Raw genomic sequence first — 15,494 nt, 5'->3', positions numbered from 1 at the left:
CATGATCTCTCTTTGGTTGGAAAACATAAATCACAGGTAGCAGGGTATTTTTCAGATGAGTGTAATCAACTACTAATTATTTAGATGTTAATTATGATTTTCCCTGTGATTCATCTTGGCCATCCTCATTGTTTATTCTACCTCAAAAAAGGCAGGGCAAGATGAATTCATCAAATTACTTGGAAATAACAGTACATGATATGATGGGAAGAGTGACTAAATTAATCACTAACAAACTTTTTTTGTTTATATGTTCACTTTCTGATAAGTTCCTATCAAAATGAAAAAAAAAATCCAAGATAACAAGTAGGGGGGTAATGCTACAAAACAGATCATCAATGGAATTATCTTTCAATCATCTGATGGCAATCCAAACAACTCTGACTTATAAATCCTCCAGTGATTTAAGCACCAAGGTTGCCTTTCTTGTAAGCTCTGAGTTTAATTGTTCATCGTGACCTACATCTCAGCTATAAGAGCTGCCTGAACTCCATTTAAAGCATTTTCAAACACAAGGCACTTTTTTGCAGAAGGAGAAGGGGAAAATCTCTTTGCACAAGTTAGAAACAAATCAGGCTCTGGTTTGCCACTCTTCACATCAGGGTGATCATCCAGAACAAGATGATTAAATAAACTAGAGTTCTTCATGTCTATTTGTCTTCCATTCAAATGACAATCCAACTGAGCTAGTAGGAACAGCAATAGATATATTGTGTCTATGCAGATGGTTAATCAGCTTTTCAACACCTGGGATAAATGTAGTTGTTGGAAATATTTGTTCTTGTTTCTTTTTGCTTTCTGTCAACAGTTCCTCTTTGGTTAATGGAAGATCCAAGACTTCTACGATACCCTAGGCTTAATCCAATGCCTTTTTACCCATAATCATATCTTTCTCATCCCACACAGATTTCTTACCATAGCAATCATAGATATCCTGGTATACTACTGAATAAAGTTGTTCAATATCCAGAAGGAATCTGTCCATGTCAAAGAGCAGATGGGCGACCAGTTGCAGGAGGCACAGGATCCAGGCTGGGGGCCATGAGACTATTGTGCCCTGGGCATTGGTCTGATCAGTTTACATAGGTCTTTTCAGTTCTTTCTGAAATCATCCTGTTCGTCATTCCTTATAGCACAATAGTACTACATCATCATCATCATATACCACAATTTATTCAGCCATTCCCCAATTGAGGGACATCCCTTTAATTTCTAGATTTTTTGTCACCACAAATAGAGCAGCTATAAATATTTTTGTACAAACAGTTACTTTTTCATTTTTTATCCCTTTGGGATAGAGCATAACAGTGATATTACTTGATCAAAAGATATGGGGAATGCGTTGTATTCTTGTAAATTTGTGTCAGTTTGTGAATATTTGAGAGATTATACCCATATCAGAGACATTTTTCTATGAAATTTTCCTCCACAATTTTTTGTTGCCCTTCTAATCTTGGTTGCACTGGTTTTGTTTGTAAAAAAAATTTCTAATTTAATGTAATCAAAATTATCTATTTCATTTTTCATAATGTTCTCTATGTCTTGTTTGGTCATAAATTCTTTCCTTACCCATATGGCTGACAGATAAACTTTTCTATGTTCCCCTAATATGGTATCACCCTTTATTTCTAGCTCAAATATCCGTTTTGACTTTATAAATATTGTACAGAGTGAGATTTTGATCTATGCCTCATTTTTGCCATATTGATTTCTAGTTGTTCTAGCAGTTTTTATAAAATAGTGAATATTTTCCCTAAAACCTTGTATCTTTGAATTTATTGAACACTAAATTGTTATGGAGATTAGCTACCCTATGTTGATTACCTAATCTATTCCATTGATTTACTACTCAGCATCAGATTATTTTGATGATTATTGCTTTATAGTATATTTTGTATCTGGTAGTGTTAGACCTCCTTTCTTAATTTTAAAAATTGATTCCCTTGAGATTTTTGATATTTTCTTCTTGTAGATCAATTTTGTCTCTATTTTTTTGTAATAATACAAAATAATTTTTGGTAATTTGATTGGTATTGCTCTGAATAGGTAAATTAATTTAAGCAGGATAGTAATTTTTATTATATTTCAGTTTATTCATGAGCAATTAATGTTTTTTTTCAATTGTTTAGGCCTGACTTCCTTTGTGTGAAGAGTATTTTATAATTGTGTTCATATACTTGCTGAGTTTGTTTTGGTAGGCACAGCCTCAGATATTTTATATTATCTTCAGTTACTTTGAATAGAAATTTTTTTTTCTATCTCGCTGTTGGACTTTGTTGGTGCTAAATAGAAATGCTAATGATTTATGCGGGTCTATTTTTTATCCTGCAACTCTGCTAAAGTTGTTATTTCTATTAGTTTTTTGGTAAATTTTCTCGTAATACTTTCATACCTTCTGCAAAGGGGGAATAGCTTTGTTTTGAGTTCCTTCATTTTATTAAATACCTTTATCTCTATAAGGCCCTTTTTAATAATAATACTCTTAGAACTGCTACAGTGGAACTTATGAAATATCAAGGAAATTCAGAGGTTATCCCTTTAACTATGGACTCAAGAAATTATTCAGGAATGAAGGTGTCAGTCTCACTTGGAAGTATTCCACTCTGAATTACTTGGGATTTCCTCTTACCTCTCAGTAACAGAACATTACTTTTCTAATGATCTTTAGAATTCAAGTTGTTTCTTATTCTTGGTTTATCTGGTTCCATTATCCCAGTACAAGTGACATCAGGGCTAAAGAAACATATCATGATGCTACTTAGTTTCAGATACACTGATGTACCAGTTAAGCTTGCTATTACTATTCTGTTCCTAGAAAACAAGTGTCAGAGTTCTTGGTATATCTATCATCCAGCTAGGGTAGAGGAGTTTCTTTAAATTAGCACTAGGTCCAAACAAATGGCTCTTTCCAATTCTGATGAGGGACCCTGCTTCCACTTAATGGCTTATACTTCTTGACTTACTCTCAGAGAATGGGATTGGGGGGGGAGGAGTACCATATGGTATAGTTGAAATAATTCTACTCTTGAAATAAAGAGAAATGGATTTTAAGTTTTGCTTCACAGTCTTACTTAGTTGTATATTCAGGATAATTTTTAAGCTCTCAGAATCTATTTCTTTATCTGTTAAATATGGATGTTATCTTATTTTGAGAGAAGTGCTTTGTACAAAATACTACAAGTGTAATTTCTAATTATTTAGAATATTTGGTTCTATTTTGGAAAATCATTAAATCTAGCCTTAGCTAAGAATTGGTTTAAATTCTTCCGATAGGACCCTGCTTTTCATGACAGCCCAAAAGATAAAACAATCCTATGACGTCTTAGAAGAAGAGTAGTATCTGAAATTAAAGAAGTCATAATATTCTGTTATGATGAAGCTGTTTATGAAACATTATATTCAATTCTGGGTAACATAACCTGAGTCCAAATCTGGCCACAGATAATTAATAGCTGTATAACCCTGGACAAATCCTTTAACCTCTGTTTGCCCTTATTTCTTCACTGCTAACATGGGAATAATAATGGCATCTACCTTGCAAGGTTGTTGTGAGGATCAAAGGAGATGATATTTATAAAATGTTTAGCATAGAATCTGGCACATAGTAAACACAATATAAATGCTCATTAATTCCCTCTCAACATCCCGTTAAGATAGGTGAACTACTAGGTGGCCCTGTGGAGAGAAATACCAGTTTTTGTAGGTGGGGGAAGGATGATGCAAAATCTTACTTTTCATTTCTCCTAACTCTTCTAATCCAACATTGGTAATATCGTTGGTGGTATTATCTCTTAATTAATTTACAGACAACATTTATGCCAATAAGAAACAAAATTTAAGCACGAATTTACCAGTTTACCAGGCAGAGGAGAGCAAAAAGTGGAGAAGAGATAAATTCATCAAATGCTGTTGCAGCCTATCCAGTCAGGTCACTTCTTAAGAGAGTAAGATCAGTTTCCAACTGATCATGATCATATTTTTGGGTGGCAGTCTGTGCCCTTCCTTTCAGATTAAAAAGCCCTTGTCTATATCACTCCTCTTGTTCCTTTATTATCTTTTTTGCCTCAAAATTTCCAATTAATTCCTATCTCTCCTCTTTCTTCAGTTGCTCCTTCTAGCTGAGAGAAGCTATGCTTTCTATCATCCCCCTTGCTGACAGGGACTTACACTCATATTCCTGGAATTTCCAGTGATAGAAGCAAGTCATAGTTTAGAAAGGAAAGGCTTACTTGTTTCTGCTCTGACAATACCCACTATTTATTCATATTTGAAGAACTAGAAGTTTATCTCTGAACGCATAACCCTACATGGATTCTGAGCAGACATAAAGAATGTAGGCCAGATAAACCCAAGACACCTTAATCAAAGATTTTTCCTTCTGAACCCTTTTTTTCTTTTTTTTTTCTTCTGTGGGTTGCATATTTATCCCTATATTCTCTATGAGGTAGGGAGAAAAGTTTATGAACTTTTGAGCAATTTCAGTTTTAGTGAAAGCTCAACACCTTTAAAACACCATCATCAACATTATTGAACACCAGTTGGAACCATTATTGAATAGCCTAATGCTCTCTCTGCCTCATGGGAATCTTTGAGATATACACCTTTCATTTTATTTATGGTTCTCCGAAAGGAAGAATGAAGTCTCTATCCAAAATAATTTCAGAGCCAATGTAGCCCAAAAATTGGTTCACACTTCCCAGGAGCCCTTTCTGGAACTAGGGTAATCCAAGTATTAGAGAGAACTTTTCATATGAGTTTTTTCTTTAGGGATAATTTTGAATAAGGGGCTGCTCTTTTAAATAAGAGAAGCCTTGAGGACTAGAGAATGAGGCATTATAAATCAAGATAACTATTAGTATAGGAGATGGCTGGTGCCTAAGTATATAGAGCTCTGGGCCCAGAGTTGGGAAAACTTGAGTTCAAATTCAGCCTCAGACACAATAGATTTGTGACTCTGGACAAGTCACTTGATCCACCTGAAAAGGAAATGGCAAACCAATCCAGTATCTTTGTCAAGAAAACTCTGTGGACAGTATGATTCAGGGGTCACAAAGAGTGGGACATGACTAAACAACAGGAACAAATAGGATACTTATGGTTAATATGCAGTGCAATTGCTTCTGTCTTTATATGGATCCAGTGTCTATCTAATTGGAAAACCTCAGCATTAGGACTCCCTACATCTAATTTTCTGTGCCTTAGTCTAGGGTAGTAGGCCTTGACATTACATTTTTCTTTGTATTTTTTAAAGGATTAATTGATTTTTTTCTGATCAATTATTTCAAAACCTGCTATTTATTTCCCAGAGACAGCAAACCTTTTCTAATAACAAATGTAAAAAAAGATAATTTAAATTATCTGGCTGCTAGACTTCTATAAACAGTATAAATAACAATCCATTTCTATCGTTCCTCTCCAAGAAAACATGGAGGTACATTTTATCATTACTTTTGATTACTGTAAATTAATTGTTTTGTTTTGTTTTATTGTCTTTTCCATTGACAATATGGAGTTAAATCTATTTTTCTCTTGGTTATATGTGCTTTATATTCCCAAATATTTGTTATTTCCCAAGGTGAAATAATATTCCAACTCATCCAGGAGGTACAATTTGTTATCTATTATCACATCCATGAACATATACTTTTTCTCCAGTTATTTATCTCCTCATTTCTCTGGCACATACAATGATGTTTTTTTTAAAATATTTTTATATGTATTGCTCTCTTTTTTTTTTTGCTCTTGAACCCTTTAATAGTGTATATGAAATTTTAGAAATTCTGAGTCAAAGTATATGAAAATTTGTTACCTATTTTTGTTAAATTCTGAATTATTGTCAGATTGGACTATTTCACAGCACTAAGAAAAGTGCATTAATGTACTGATCCCTTCAACATTGACCATTTTATCTTTTGAAAATCTTTGGCATTTTATTATGCATGAGGTAAAATTAAAATGTTTTAATTTTAATTTCCCTTTTTTTTGTTACTTAGAACAGTCTTTGAGTACTGTTTTATATTTCCAATTTTTTGACCATTTATATATTGGAGAGTGACTTTTGATCTTATGTATTTGAACTCGTCCCCATTATATCTTGATATCAGAATTTTATCAGAGATATTTAATACAAACATTTTCCTTCCAATTGACAGTTTTGTGTCTTAATCATAAGGTTAAACAACTTTTTAATGGCAGAACTTGTAATTTATTGAAACTATCTTTTATGTTTTTAGTGATATAATTATTTGGAATTACATTCTATTTCTTTCAAGAATGTTTTATAATGTTTTTGTAAACCTTAAATGTGTCATGGAAGATTCACTGCAAGTTATTTTAGATATTTCATAGTTTTTAAAAATAGGATATTCTTTTCTATTATTTCCTGATATGTATTTGTATTGCCACACAGAAACTTTAATTTTTAAGGATTTATTTTGTGACCTACCATTTTACTGAAGCCATGAAATGTCCTTTTTAACTGATTCACTAGGGTGTTCTTCCAAATTTGAATTTTTTTTGAATACTCTTTTCTAATGGTTTTGATATTTTTATTGTTCTCTTGGCCTATTGCTATCAATAGCACTTCAAATATTGTCAGATCATATTGTATAAATATGACTTCCTTGTTTCTTGTTTCAGACTTTTATTTTATGAAAACTTTGTATTAAAGATTTTTGTTTCTATTGAAGATAGTTGCTAGATTTCAGTTTTAGCTCATGTTCTAATAATTCCTCTTTTATATCTGTTTTTTGCATAAGTTAGTGATATATTTTCTTTCTACATTTTTCTGTTTCATTACATGATTACATGGTTGGATTGTTTTCAGATTAGTCATGGTTAACTGTGAAAGGTGATTTTATAATATTGAAATACCATGGATATACAATATTACTCTGATTTTGTCAAAGTTAACAATTTTTTGGATATATGTCTTTAATGAGAAAAATCACTTATATAGAAATTTAAGGTTAACAAAGTACTTTACATATATGCATATTATATATAATTTTATTCTCACAACAATGCTAGGACATAAGTGCCTTTACTATTCCTATTTTGCAGATGAAAAAAACTGAGCCAAAGTGAGTTAGGTGACTTGACAATGGTCATTTTGTAAGTATGTATGGTTGGATTTGAACTTAGATTTTCTTAAATCTTAGCCTAGCATTCCACATATAACATTAATTGACTTGTTATATTCCCTCTGCTAGAATTTTAATCATAATATTTGGAGTAACATGAATGAGTATTATTGACCTGTATTCTTCTTTCCTTGATTTAACCATCTTCAGTTTAGAAAAAAGTATTATATTATTTTCATCAAAGAAATTGGATTATTTTTTTTTCTTTTTTACTGATGGAAAATAATATGTCTTTTATAGCTATTATTCTAAAAAACATTACTTCTATATATGTTTAGACTATTTTAAAAAATTTCCTCCTAGAAAGTCCCTTTTCACTTTATTCAATTTTAATTTCTGAGGTTTGTTTTAAGGTCTTTATTTCCGTGTTAATTTGAGTTGTAAAAATTAAAAAGTTTGTCAAGTGATTTTGAAATATCTCTTTTGATATTCATGACAATTTGAGGAGATAGGCATTATTATTATCTCCATTTTATAGATGAGGAAACTGAGTCAAATAAAGATTAAACTGACTTGGCATGGTCAGACAGCCAAGTAACAAAAGACACAGTAAGTGTCTAACCACATTGGAATTGAGGCTTTTCTTATTCAAAGTTCGTGGCTCTATATATTGTTAGATTAAAAAAAAATACATTGATCACTTTGTTAATTTTCTTCTCTTCTTTTTCATATTATTTATTTTCTTTTAAAAATTTGTGTTTTGTTTTTACATTGCAAGCATATTGCAATTATGAGTATTCAATGAGAGGTCTTTTGGAACAAAGAAAAACAAATAATGGAGTGATCTCATCTAAAAGAACAAACAATATTTCCTCCTTTTACTTTTCACTTTTTTATTAAATCAACAGAAATCAATTTCTCTCTTCAACCCATGTGGCAGTGCAAAAAGGTTAAAAACAACAACAATTTTTGTAACAAATATTCATAGTTAATTAAAGCAAATTCCCTAATTTGAAAAAGTCAAATAAAATAAACTCAGACCTTTATTATATCAGAGAGCTCTTTTGGAAGGAGGGGATGAGAAATATAGTGGGAGATTTAGACTATGTTAAAATGAAATATACCAATAAAATTTATTTTAGGAAAATATTTGATTTTGATCACTTTATTATCATTATTATACTTCCAAGAAGCTATATTTGAAAAAGGACCCATACACTTCATTTATCACAAACATATACATACAAACATACATGCACACACATATAGATGGACCAACTGGATGGCATAGTGGAAAGAGCACCAAGCATGGAATCAGGAGGACCTGTTTAAATGTATCCTGAGATACTTACTAGCTATGATTCTAGGCCAGTGGATAAGCATAGTTGCTTTAGTTTTCTCATCTGTAAAATGAAATGCAGAAGGAAATGGCAAAGACTCCAGTATCTTTACCAAGAAAACTCCAATGGGGGTCATGAAGATTTAGACATGGCTGTAAAATGACTAAATGATCATATGTGCACACATGTACATATATACATATGTGTATGTATAAATATTATATATGATAATATTGAATCATTTTGCATTCATAATATCTATCTAAATTGGTTTGTGGATGTTTTTAATGTATGATTGTAATAGCTAGATTTTATATAGATTTATTTGTACTTATTCATATTAGACATATAAATAGATTTATATTTATTATGTATAGCTTTATACAGAACTATTATGCCTATGTATAATTTATATATATTATATAGATGAGAATTCAATTCACAGCAGCATTATTTTAATAACAAAATGCTGGAAACAACTTAGGTACTCAGTGATTATGAAATGGTGGAACAAATTGTGTTATATATATATATATATATATATATATATATTAAATGCAAAAAAACATATTCTAAGAATATGAAGGATTTTGAGAAGTCCTGCATGAATTGATGCAATATAAAGAAGGTAGAAATAAAGGAACAATAAACACGATGGCTTCATTAAGAACTAAAAAAAAACAACTAGGTGATGCTATTTCCAAATTACAATTCAAATATCTATTCTTTCTGTTAACAATAAATTGTAAAAGTTGAAGTCTAAGCACACTATCATTGTTTTAGGTGTCTAAATAATTTTTCAATGGAAAATTTTTAGTGTTGGGAGATGCTATTTGCAGAAAATTGACTAATGTATCAAAACTTATCAAGATAAAAAGTTTGTTAAAATATAACATGCAAACTTTTTTTTAGTATCTTCCTTATTCACAAGTTTTCATTTTATTATATTACAAGTCAATTAGTGATCCTCCTCCACAGATGCCCAATCTTCATTGTTCTATTAGCATAGGAAAAAGAATCAGAAAAATACTTAAAAGTACTCAAATAGGTTGTAATTTTGTTTTGCCCGAATCATCAAGATTGCCTATTTATCTAACTCTGTATTTGGTGAAAGGCTGATCAGCTTTTTGTCTCCATGTGTCTATGGAAACCTGAGCTACTGTATTACCTGAAATCTCATTATTTCAATGAATACAGGAAATGAAATTAGAAGGCAAACATCCAAGGACAGTAGGGACAAAAATCCTGGCTTCATCTCTATCCTCCACAAAGACTCTTAGCTCCCTAGCTTGATATTTTATTTTCTCAGGTATTCAGACATGGTTGTTTCATGTTGTAAAGTTATTATATATAAAGCACATGAGAGGGTTTAGATATTGGTACTAATATTTCTCTATCCTTTATCTATATATAATATCTCTCTATATATAATATATATATAATATCCCTACTAATATTCCTCCCCCTTTTTTGCTATCACAAGGGCATTTTGCTGTGATAGTAGAAGAGGACTTGATTTTCAGCTTGAGTTTGAATACCCACTTAGTTACTTATTAATTATATGACTTTGAAGAAATAGTTTCTCCAAACATTTTTATAATAAAATCTCTGACAAAGGTTTAATTTCCCAAATATATAAGGAACTAAGACAAATTTACAAAAAATTAAAACATTCCCCAATCAGCAAATGGTCAAGGGACATGAATAGGCAATTTTCACATAATGAAATCAAAACATATCAATAAGCACATGAAAAAATGTTCTAAATCCCTCCTGGTTATAGAAATGCACATTAAAACAACTCTGATGTTGAGCAATATGGCAGCAAAAGAAAGTGATAAATATGGGAGGGAATATGGCAAAATTGGGACACTAATATATTGCTGGTGGAGTTGTGAATTGGTCCAACCATTCTGGAGGGCAATTTGGAACTATAGACAAAAGACTTTAAATAAATGCCTACCCTTTGACATATCCATGCCACTTTTGGGTTTGTACCCCAAAGAGATAAAAGGGAAAAAAGACTTGTACAAAAATATTTATAGTTGTACTTTTTGTGATACCAAAAAAAAATTGGAAAATGAGGAGGTATCTTTTGATTGAGGAATGACTCAATGAATTGTGGTATATGTTGGTGATGGAATATTATTGTGTTGAAAGGAATAAAGGACTGGAGAAATTCCATGTGAACTGCAAAGACCTCCAGGAATTGATGCAGAGTGAAAGGAGCAAAACCAAGAGAACACTGTACACAGATTGTGGCACAATCAAATGTAATAGACATTTCTACTACAAGCAATGCAATGACCCAGCACAATCCAGAGGAATTTGGGGGAAAGAATTCTGTCTACATCCAGAGAAAGAACTGTGGAAATGGAAATGCATTAGAAAAATATGTGATCAATCATGTAGCACAATAAAGATATGATTGGGGTTTTGTTGTTAAAGGATTGCTATACTACAGATATGAATAACATGGAAATAGGTTTTGAACAATGATACATGTATTTCCCAGTGGAACTTCCTTCCTTCCTAGGCTTCAGGAGATAGGAGAAAAGAGCAAGGGTGGGGAGGGGGTCATGAATCATGTAACCATAGAAAAATATTCTAAATTAAAAGGGAAAAAAGAAAAAAGAAATAGTATCTTCACATTGGGCTTTATTTTCTCAATCTCTAAAATTATGGGATTGTATTAGATATTCTCTAAAATTTCTTGTAATGTTGATTTTATGATTCTTTGGTCCTTATCTCTTATATTTAGCAGTCTCTCTACTAGCACAGAGGACCAGATTCTAAAGTTTTCCATAAGAAATTGTGCCTTTAACCCTCCACCAGAACCAATGAATATTAGGGATTTATAGCCTGAGAATTTGAGAGACCTCTCAAGTCATCTAGTTTATTTCTCTATCTTTAACATCCCTATAGACATCTAATCTCTGCTTAGATGCAAGAAAATTGTATTTGTAGTCAGAGAACCTGGTTTCAAATCCTAGAACTACAATTTACTAAACATGTCATGTTAATTATTTATCTTTTATTGAAATCATTTCCCTCATAGAAAACTTAAGTATTTTTCAGCTTTAAATTCATGATTCTATTCTTTAAAGATAAAGGAGAGGATGTTTTGCTTTTTAAACAATCCATTATATTTTCCTGAAGGTTTTAATCCATAGGAAGTTTAGCTGTTTGTTGATCTGGAGTCTGGTCTTAATGTTGTATTCTGACCATACTCGGGTCCATTTGTTTTAGAAACACCTCACTGACAGTTAAATTGACCAATGCAAAGAGGTGAGTTCAAATTTGACCTCAGAGACTTACATGATATGTGAAACTGAAGAAGTCACTATTGCATTCTGTTTCAATTTCCTCAACTGTAAAATGGAGAGGAGGGTAATAATAGCACTTATCTCCCAGGGTTGTTATAAAGATAAAATGAGACAAGTATTTAATACCTAATTAATAAATGATAGTGTCCTTCCTGTGGGGACATTTTGAAGTAGAAAGTTATTAGTAAAAAGTGGAACATGATGCAAAGCAATACTAAGCAACTGGATAAAGTAACATGGTAGCAATTATGACTGTCTTTATAAACAAGATCATTTCTATATCTTGATTTCACTCTTCTTTATTCACTGGATTCATTTATTCATTCATTCTCCATTGCTTGTTTCAGAATCTTGATAGGTCTGGTGGGACCCCTTATTTCAAGAACTCTCCATTCCCTATAACTGTGACTAAGTAGAGCTCCAGTTGTACAACTTATCAACACACAGGAATAATAAATAGTAATTATTTCTTATTTCCCATTGAGTCTTAAATAGCTTATTTGTAAACAAAGCCTTAAAACAAATGAATTCACTTTTGCTTTATTCAGGACCAAGATAAATCACCAATTAGTTTTCTTTATAGAAATTAATATTATTTGGAATTGATAGTTGTCTTGTGTATAGGAAGGCAGAAGAATCTGCCATTCTTTCAGTGGTGGGAAAGAAAGGAGAAGAATATTTTAATTACAACAGATAACTCCCTCTAATAATTTTTTCATATCTATGGTTGTATTAACAAATTCTTATCACTACTTGGCCTCATTTTAAAACTTCAATTTCCTCTGATGGATTATTATTCCTGTTATATATTTTACTAAACTTAACCATAGGCTTATCCAGTAGAATATGAGTTCTTAATGTACAAAGATGATTTATTTTTTTTTTTGCAACCCAATTTCTTAGAAAAGTGTCTAGGCCATACATAGTAGGTGAAAAATAAATCCAATTCAAATCAACATTTATCAAGTACCTACTGTGTGTAGAACACTGAACTAAATGCTGCAGGAGAAACCAAGCTCAGTAGTCTGAATCTTAGACACTAGTACCCTTCTGAGTCTTGTTTTAATACACTTTTAAATACTAACGTTAGGAATGTTAATTATTTCTAGGAAAAAAACCTAAAATTTCATCTGTGAAATGTAGACCTGCCAACCACCATTATGGAATTATATTGAAGAGTAGGGCTTTAATAAAAAATTAGTAGGGCTTTTGTATGAATAAATTCACACATACATAGACACAGGAGAGGTAGTATAGTCACTGGGCTGGTGAAGACATGGCACATGCGCCTCTGCAGCACAGAGGGTACTGCTCCCTTCCCACTCTTCACGGCAACTGAGGACATTTTTCACATGTCCCACCTCTCTGTCCATCAGCCCAATGGGAGCATTTCTTCCCTCCACTCTCTGGGATAATGTGGGGGAGGTGTGGCCTACAAGCCACACTACAAGGTGTGGTTTGAGGGTGCATTTTGGACATGCAATCTCTATATTATACCAGTATAGAAGATAGAAAGCTTACCTCAGAATCGTGAAAATCTGGGTTCAAGTTCATCTACCAATATTTTTGTCTGTCTCTTAATTACTCAGTACCCAAAGCATCTTTCCAAGTAACTGGGAAGGTACTGATCTATATTCTAGGAGGCATTTTTCATTAAGTATTATGGAAATGAATTGTGTTTATTAGTCAGGAGACAGTTTGCCATCCTTTTCTTGGTTACCAAAGATAAGGGAGAAAATCGTTGGAAAAAACTTGAATTCTAGATATTGTGTATGTTTTATTTGAAACCCAGATTTCAAACTTGAAGAATTTTGAGGGCTCCTTCTTAGGTATATCTCCATAATGGTGGAGAGAATTGTGAATCAACACTGTTTGAATTAAAAGGGCAGATTTGGTGTGAGAATTTTAGAAAGGAGAAATAATTCTTGCTTTGAGAGAGAGATATAGTTCAGACTCTCTTTAGGGAAAATTTAATGTGAATGTGATTAAGGGAAAGAACTTTGGTGTATTGATAACACATTTCTGTAGTTTCTAGCTTGTCTTCCTACATACTTTGAGGAATTTTCCTCTGAGTGAAATCAGTACTTTTTTTCCTAGTTAACCTAAGATAACTCTCTCAAAATATGAGTTCATTTAATCCATGTATTTTTGGTGTGTCTAAATCTCCATAATTTCTTGATTTGTTTATTATTTGCTTATATAAATTTTATTGCTAGTCACTCTTTGTGATGATATTTTGTATAATTAGCATTTAGTAGGAAGAAGACAAGTCTTGTTAGCAAGCTTGGGATATACTCTCTTTTCAAAATATAGCAGCCCAGAAACTGACTTGAACTTAAAACCACATCCCTAGGCTAACAATATTTCAGTGGTTTGGTGTATAAAAAGTTATAATTCTACTTTTTTTTTTCTCTCAGAGAAGAACAGAGCTGCCAGACTCTGCCATATCTTCTGCAGGTAAGTATGAATGTATCCCTTGAAAAGATTAAAGAAATATTTATCCATGGTTCCTAATGAACCATATTTGTTATTCAGTCATTCAGTCATGTCTGACTCTGTGATCCTGTGGACTTGTCCATAAAGTATTCTTGGCAAAGATACTAGAATGATTTGCAATTTCTTTTTCCAGTGTGCCCCTATTTTATAGATAAGGAACTCAGGCAAATTGGGTTTAAGTGATTTGCCCAGGGTTACACAGTCAGTAAATATCTGAGACCACATTTGAACTCATGTCTTCTTAACTCCAGGACTAGTACGCTATCCACTTCACCGGCTAACTAATGTACCTAACATTTAGATAGTCCTTATTGCATGATTTATGTGCTTCTTAAATGGTACACAACTTTCCAGCTTTCATTGACCCTTCTCATGTATAAAAGTGTTATATAAAATCAAACCAAAAAATTGCTAATTTGAAACTAAAGAAAATTATTATTAACCTACTTCTTGCTTTTCTATTAAGCGGAGGAATGCATGATTCATTATATGTTCTGTGAAGCCAAGATTACTCATTGTAATCAATATGCATCCAGCTATCTTTTAATTAATTTTTGTTCACAATATTGTATTTATTCTGTACATTATGCTTCTGGTTCTGCTAACTTTGCTAGGTTTTTTTTTCTTTTTCTTTTTTTTTTTGCTATTACAAACCAGTCACTCCTTCTGGAAAGCTTGAAAACTATCTTTCATTAGTTATCAAGTCCCTTCAATTCTACCTAACTTGAAATCATAGTTTTTTATTCTCATTGCTATAACACTAATCTAGACCTTTATTACCTCTAGTCTAGACAATTGTCCAAGTCACCTAACAACTCTTATAATGTTTAACTAGCCTTTATAGTACTGCTAGATTAACCTTTATGGTTAAAAAAAATCTATAAAAAAAGGACTGATTCACTAAAGCCCTTTTCTAATCTTTCATCTTGGGAAATCATAGGACACTGAGTAATACCATCTTGCTGTGCTAATGAATCAATTCAATTGTCCACAAATGTATTGGGACAGATCATTGAATAGTTAAAGTAAAGGGCACAAATCAATATTACATTTGAAGGAATAAAAATCAGAAGAAAATATAGATAAAATAATGTATTCTTCATGTGTTTGCAAATTAATCTAAACATCTTGGAAATCAATTTGGAGCTATGCTCCCAAACATGAAGTTATATTACACTCCAAACCATTAAAAATTACAAAATTTAAGAATTGTCAATATGAGAGGTGTTGTGGAATATGGGGCATACTAT

At 31.9% G+C, this 15,494-nt stretch overlaps 1 pseudogene; it reads right to left on the bottom strand.

Moving 5' to 3' along the window:
• Window positions 1–351: 351 nt before the first annotated feature.
• LOC100022546 (pseudouridine-5'-phosphatase-like) overlaps window positions 352–15,494 on the bottom strand; it is a 54,028-nt pseudogene continuing 38,885 nt past the window's right edge.

This window comes from Monodelphis domestica, chromosome 3 (assembly GCF_027887165.1).
Source record: "Monodelphis domestica isolate mMonDom1 chromosome 3, mMonDom1.pri, whole genome shotgun sequence".
Classification (NCBI taxonomy): Eukaryota; Metazoa; Chordata; class Mammalia; order Didelphimorphia; family Didelphidae; genus Monodelphis; species Monodelphis domestica.
Note: the sequence above shows the minus strand (reverse complement) of the source record. Positions and strands in the feature narration are given on the sequence as shown.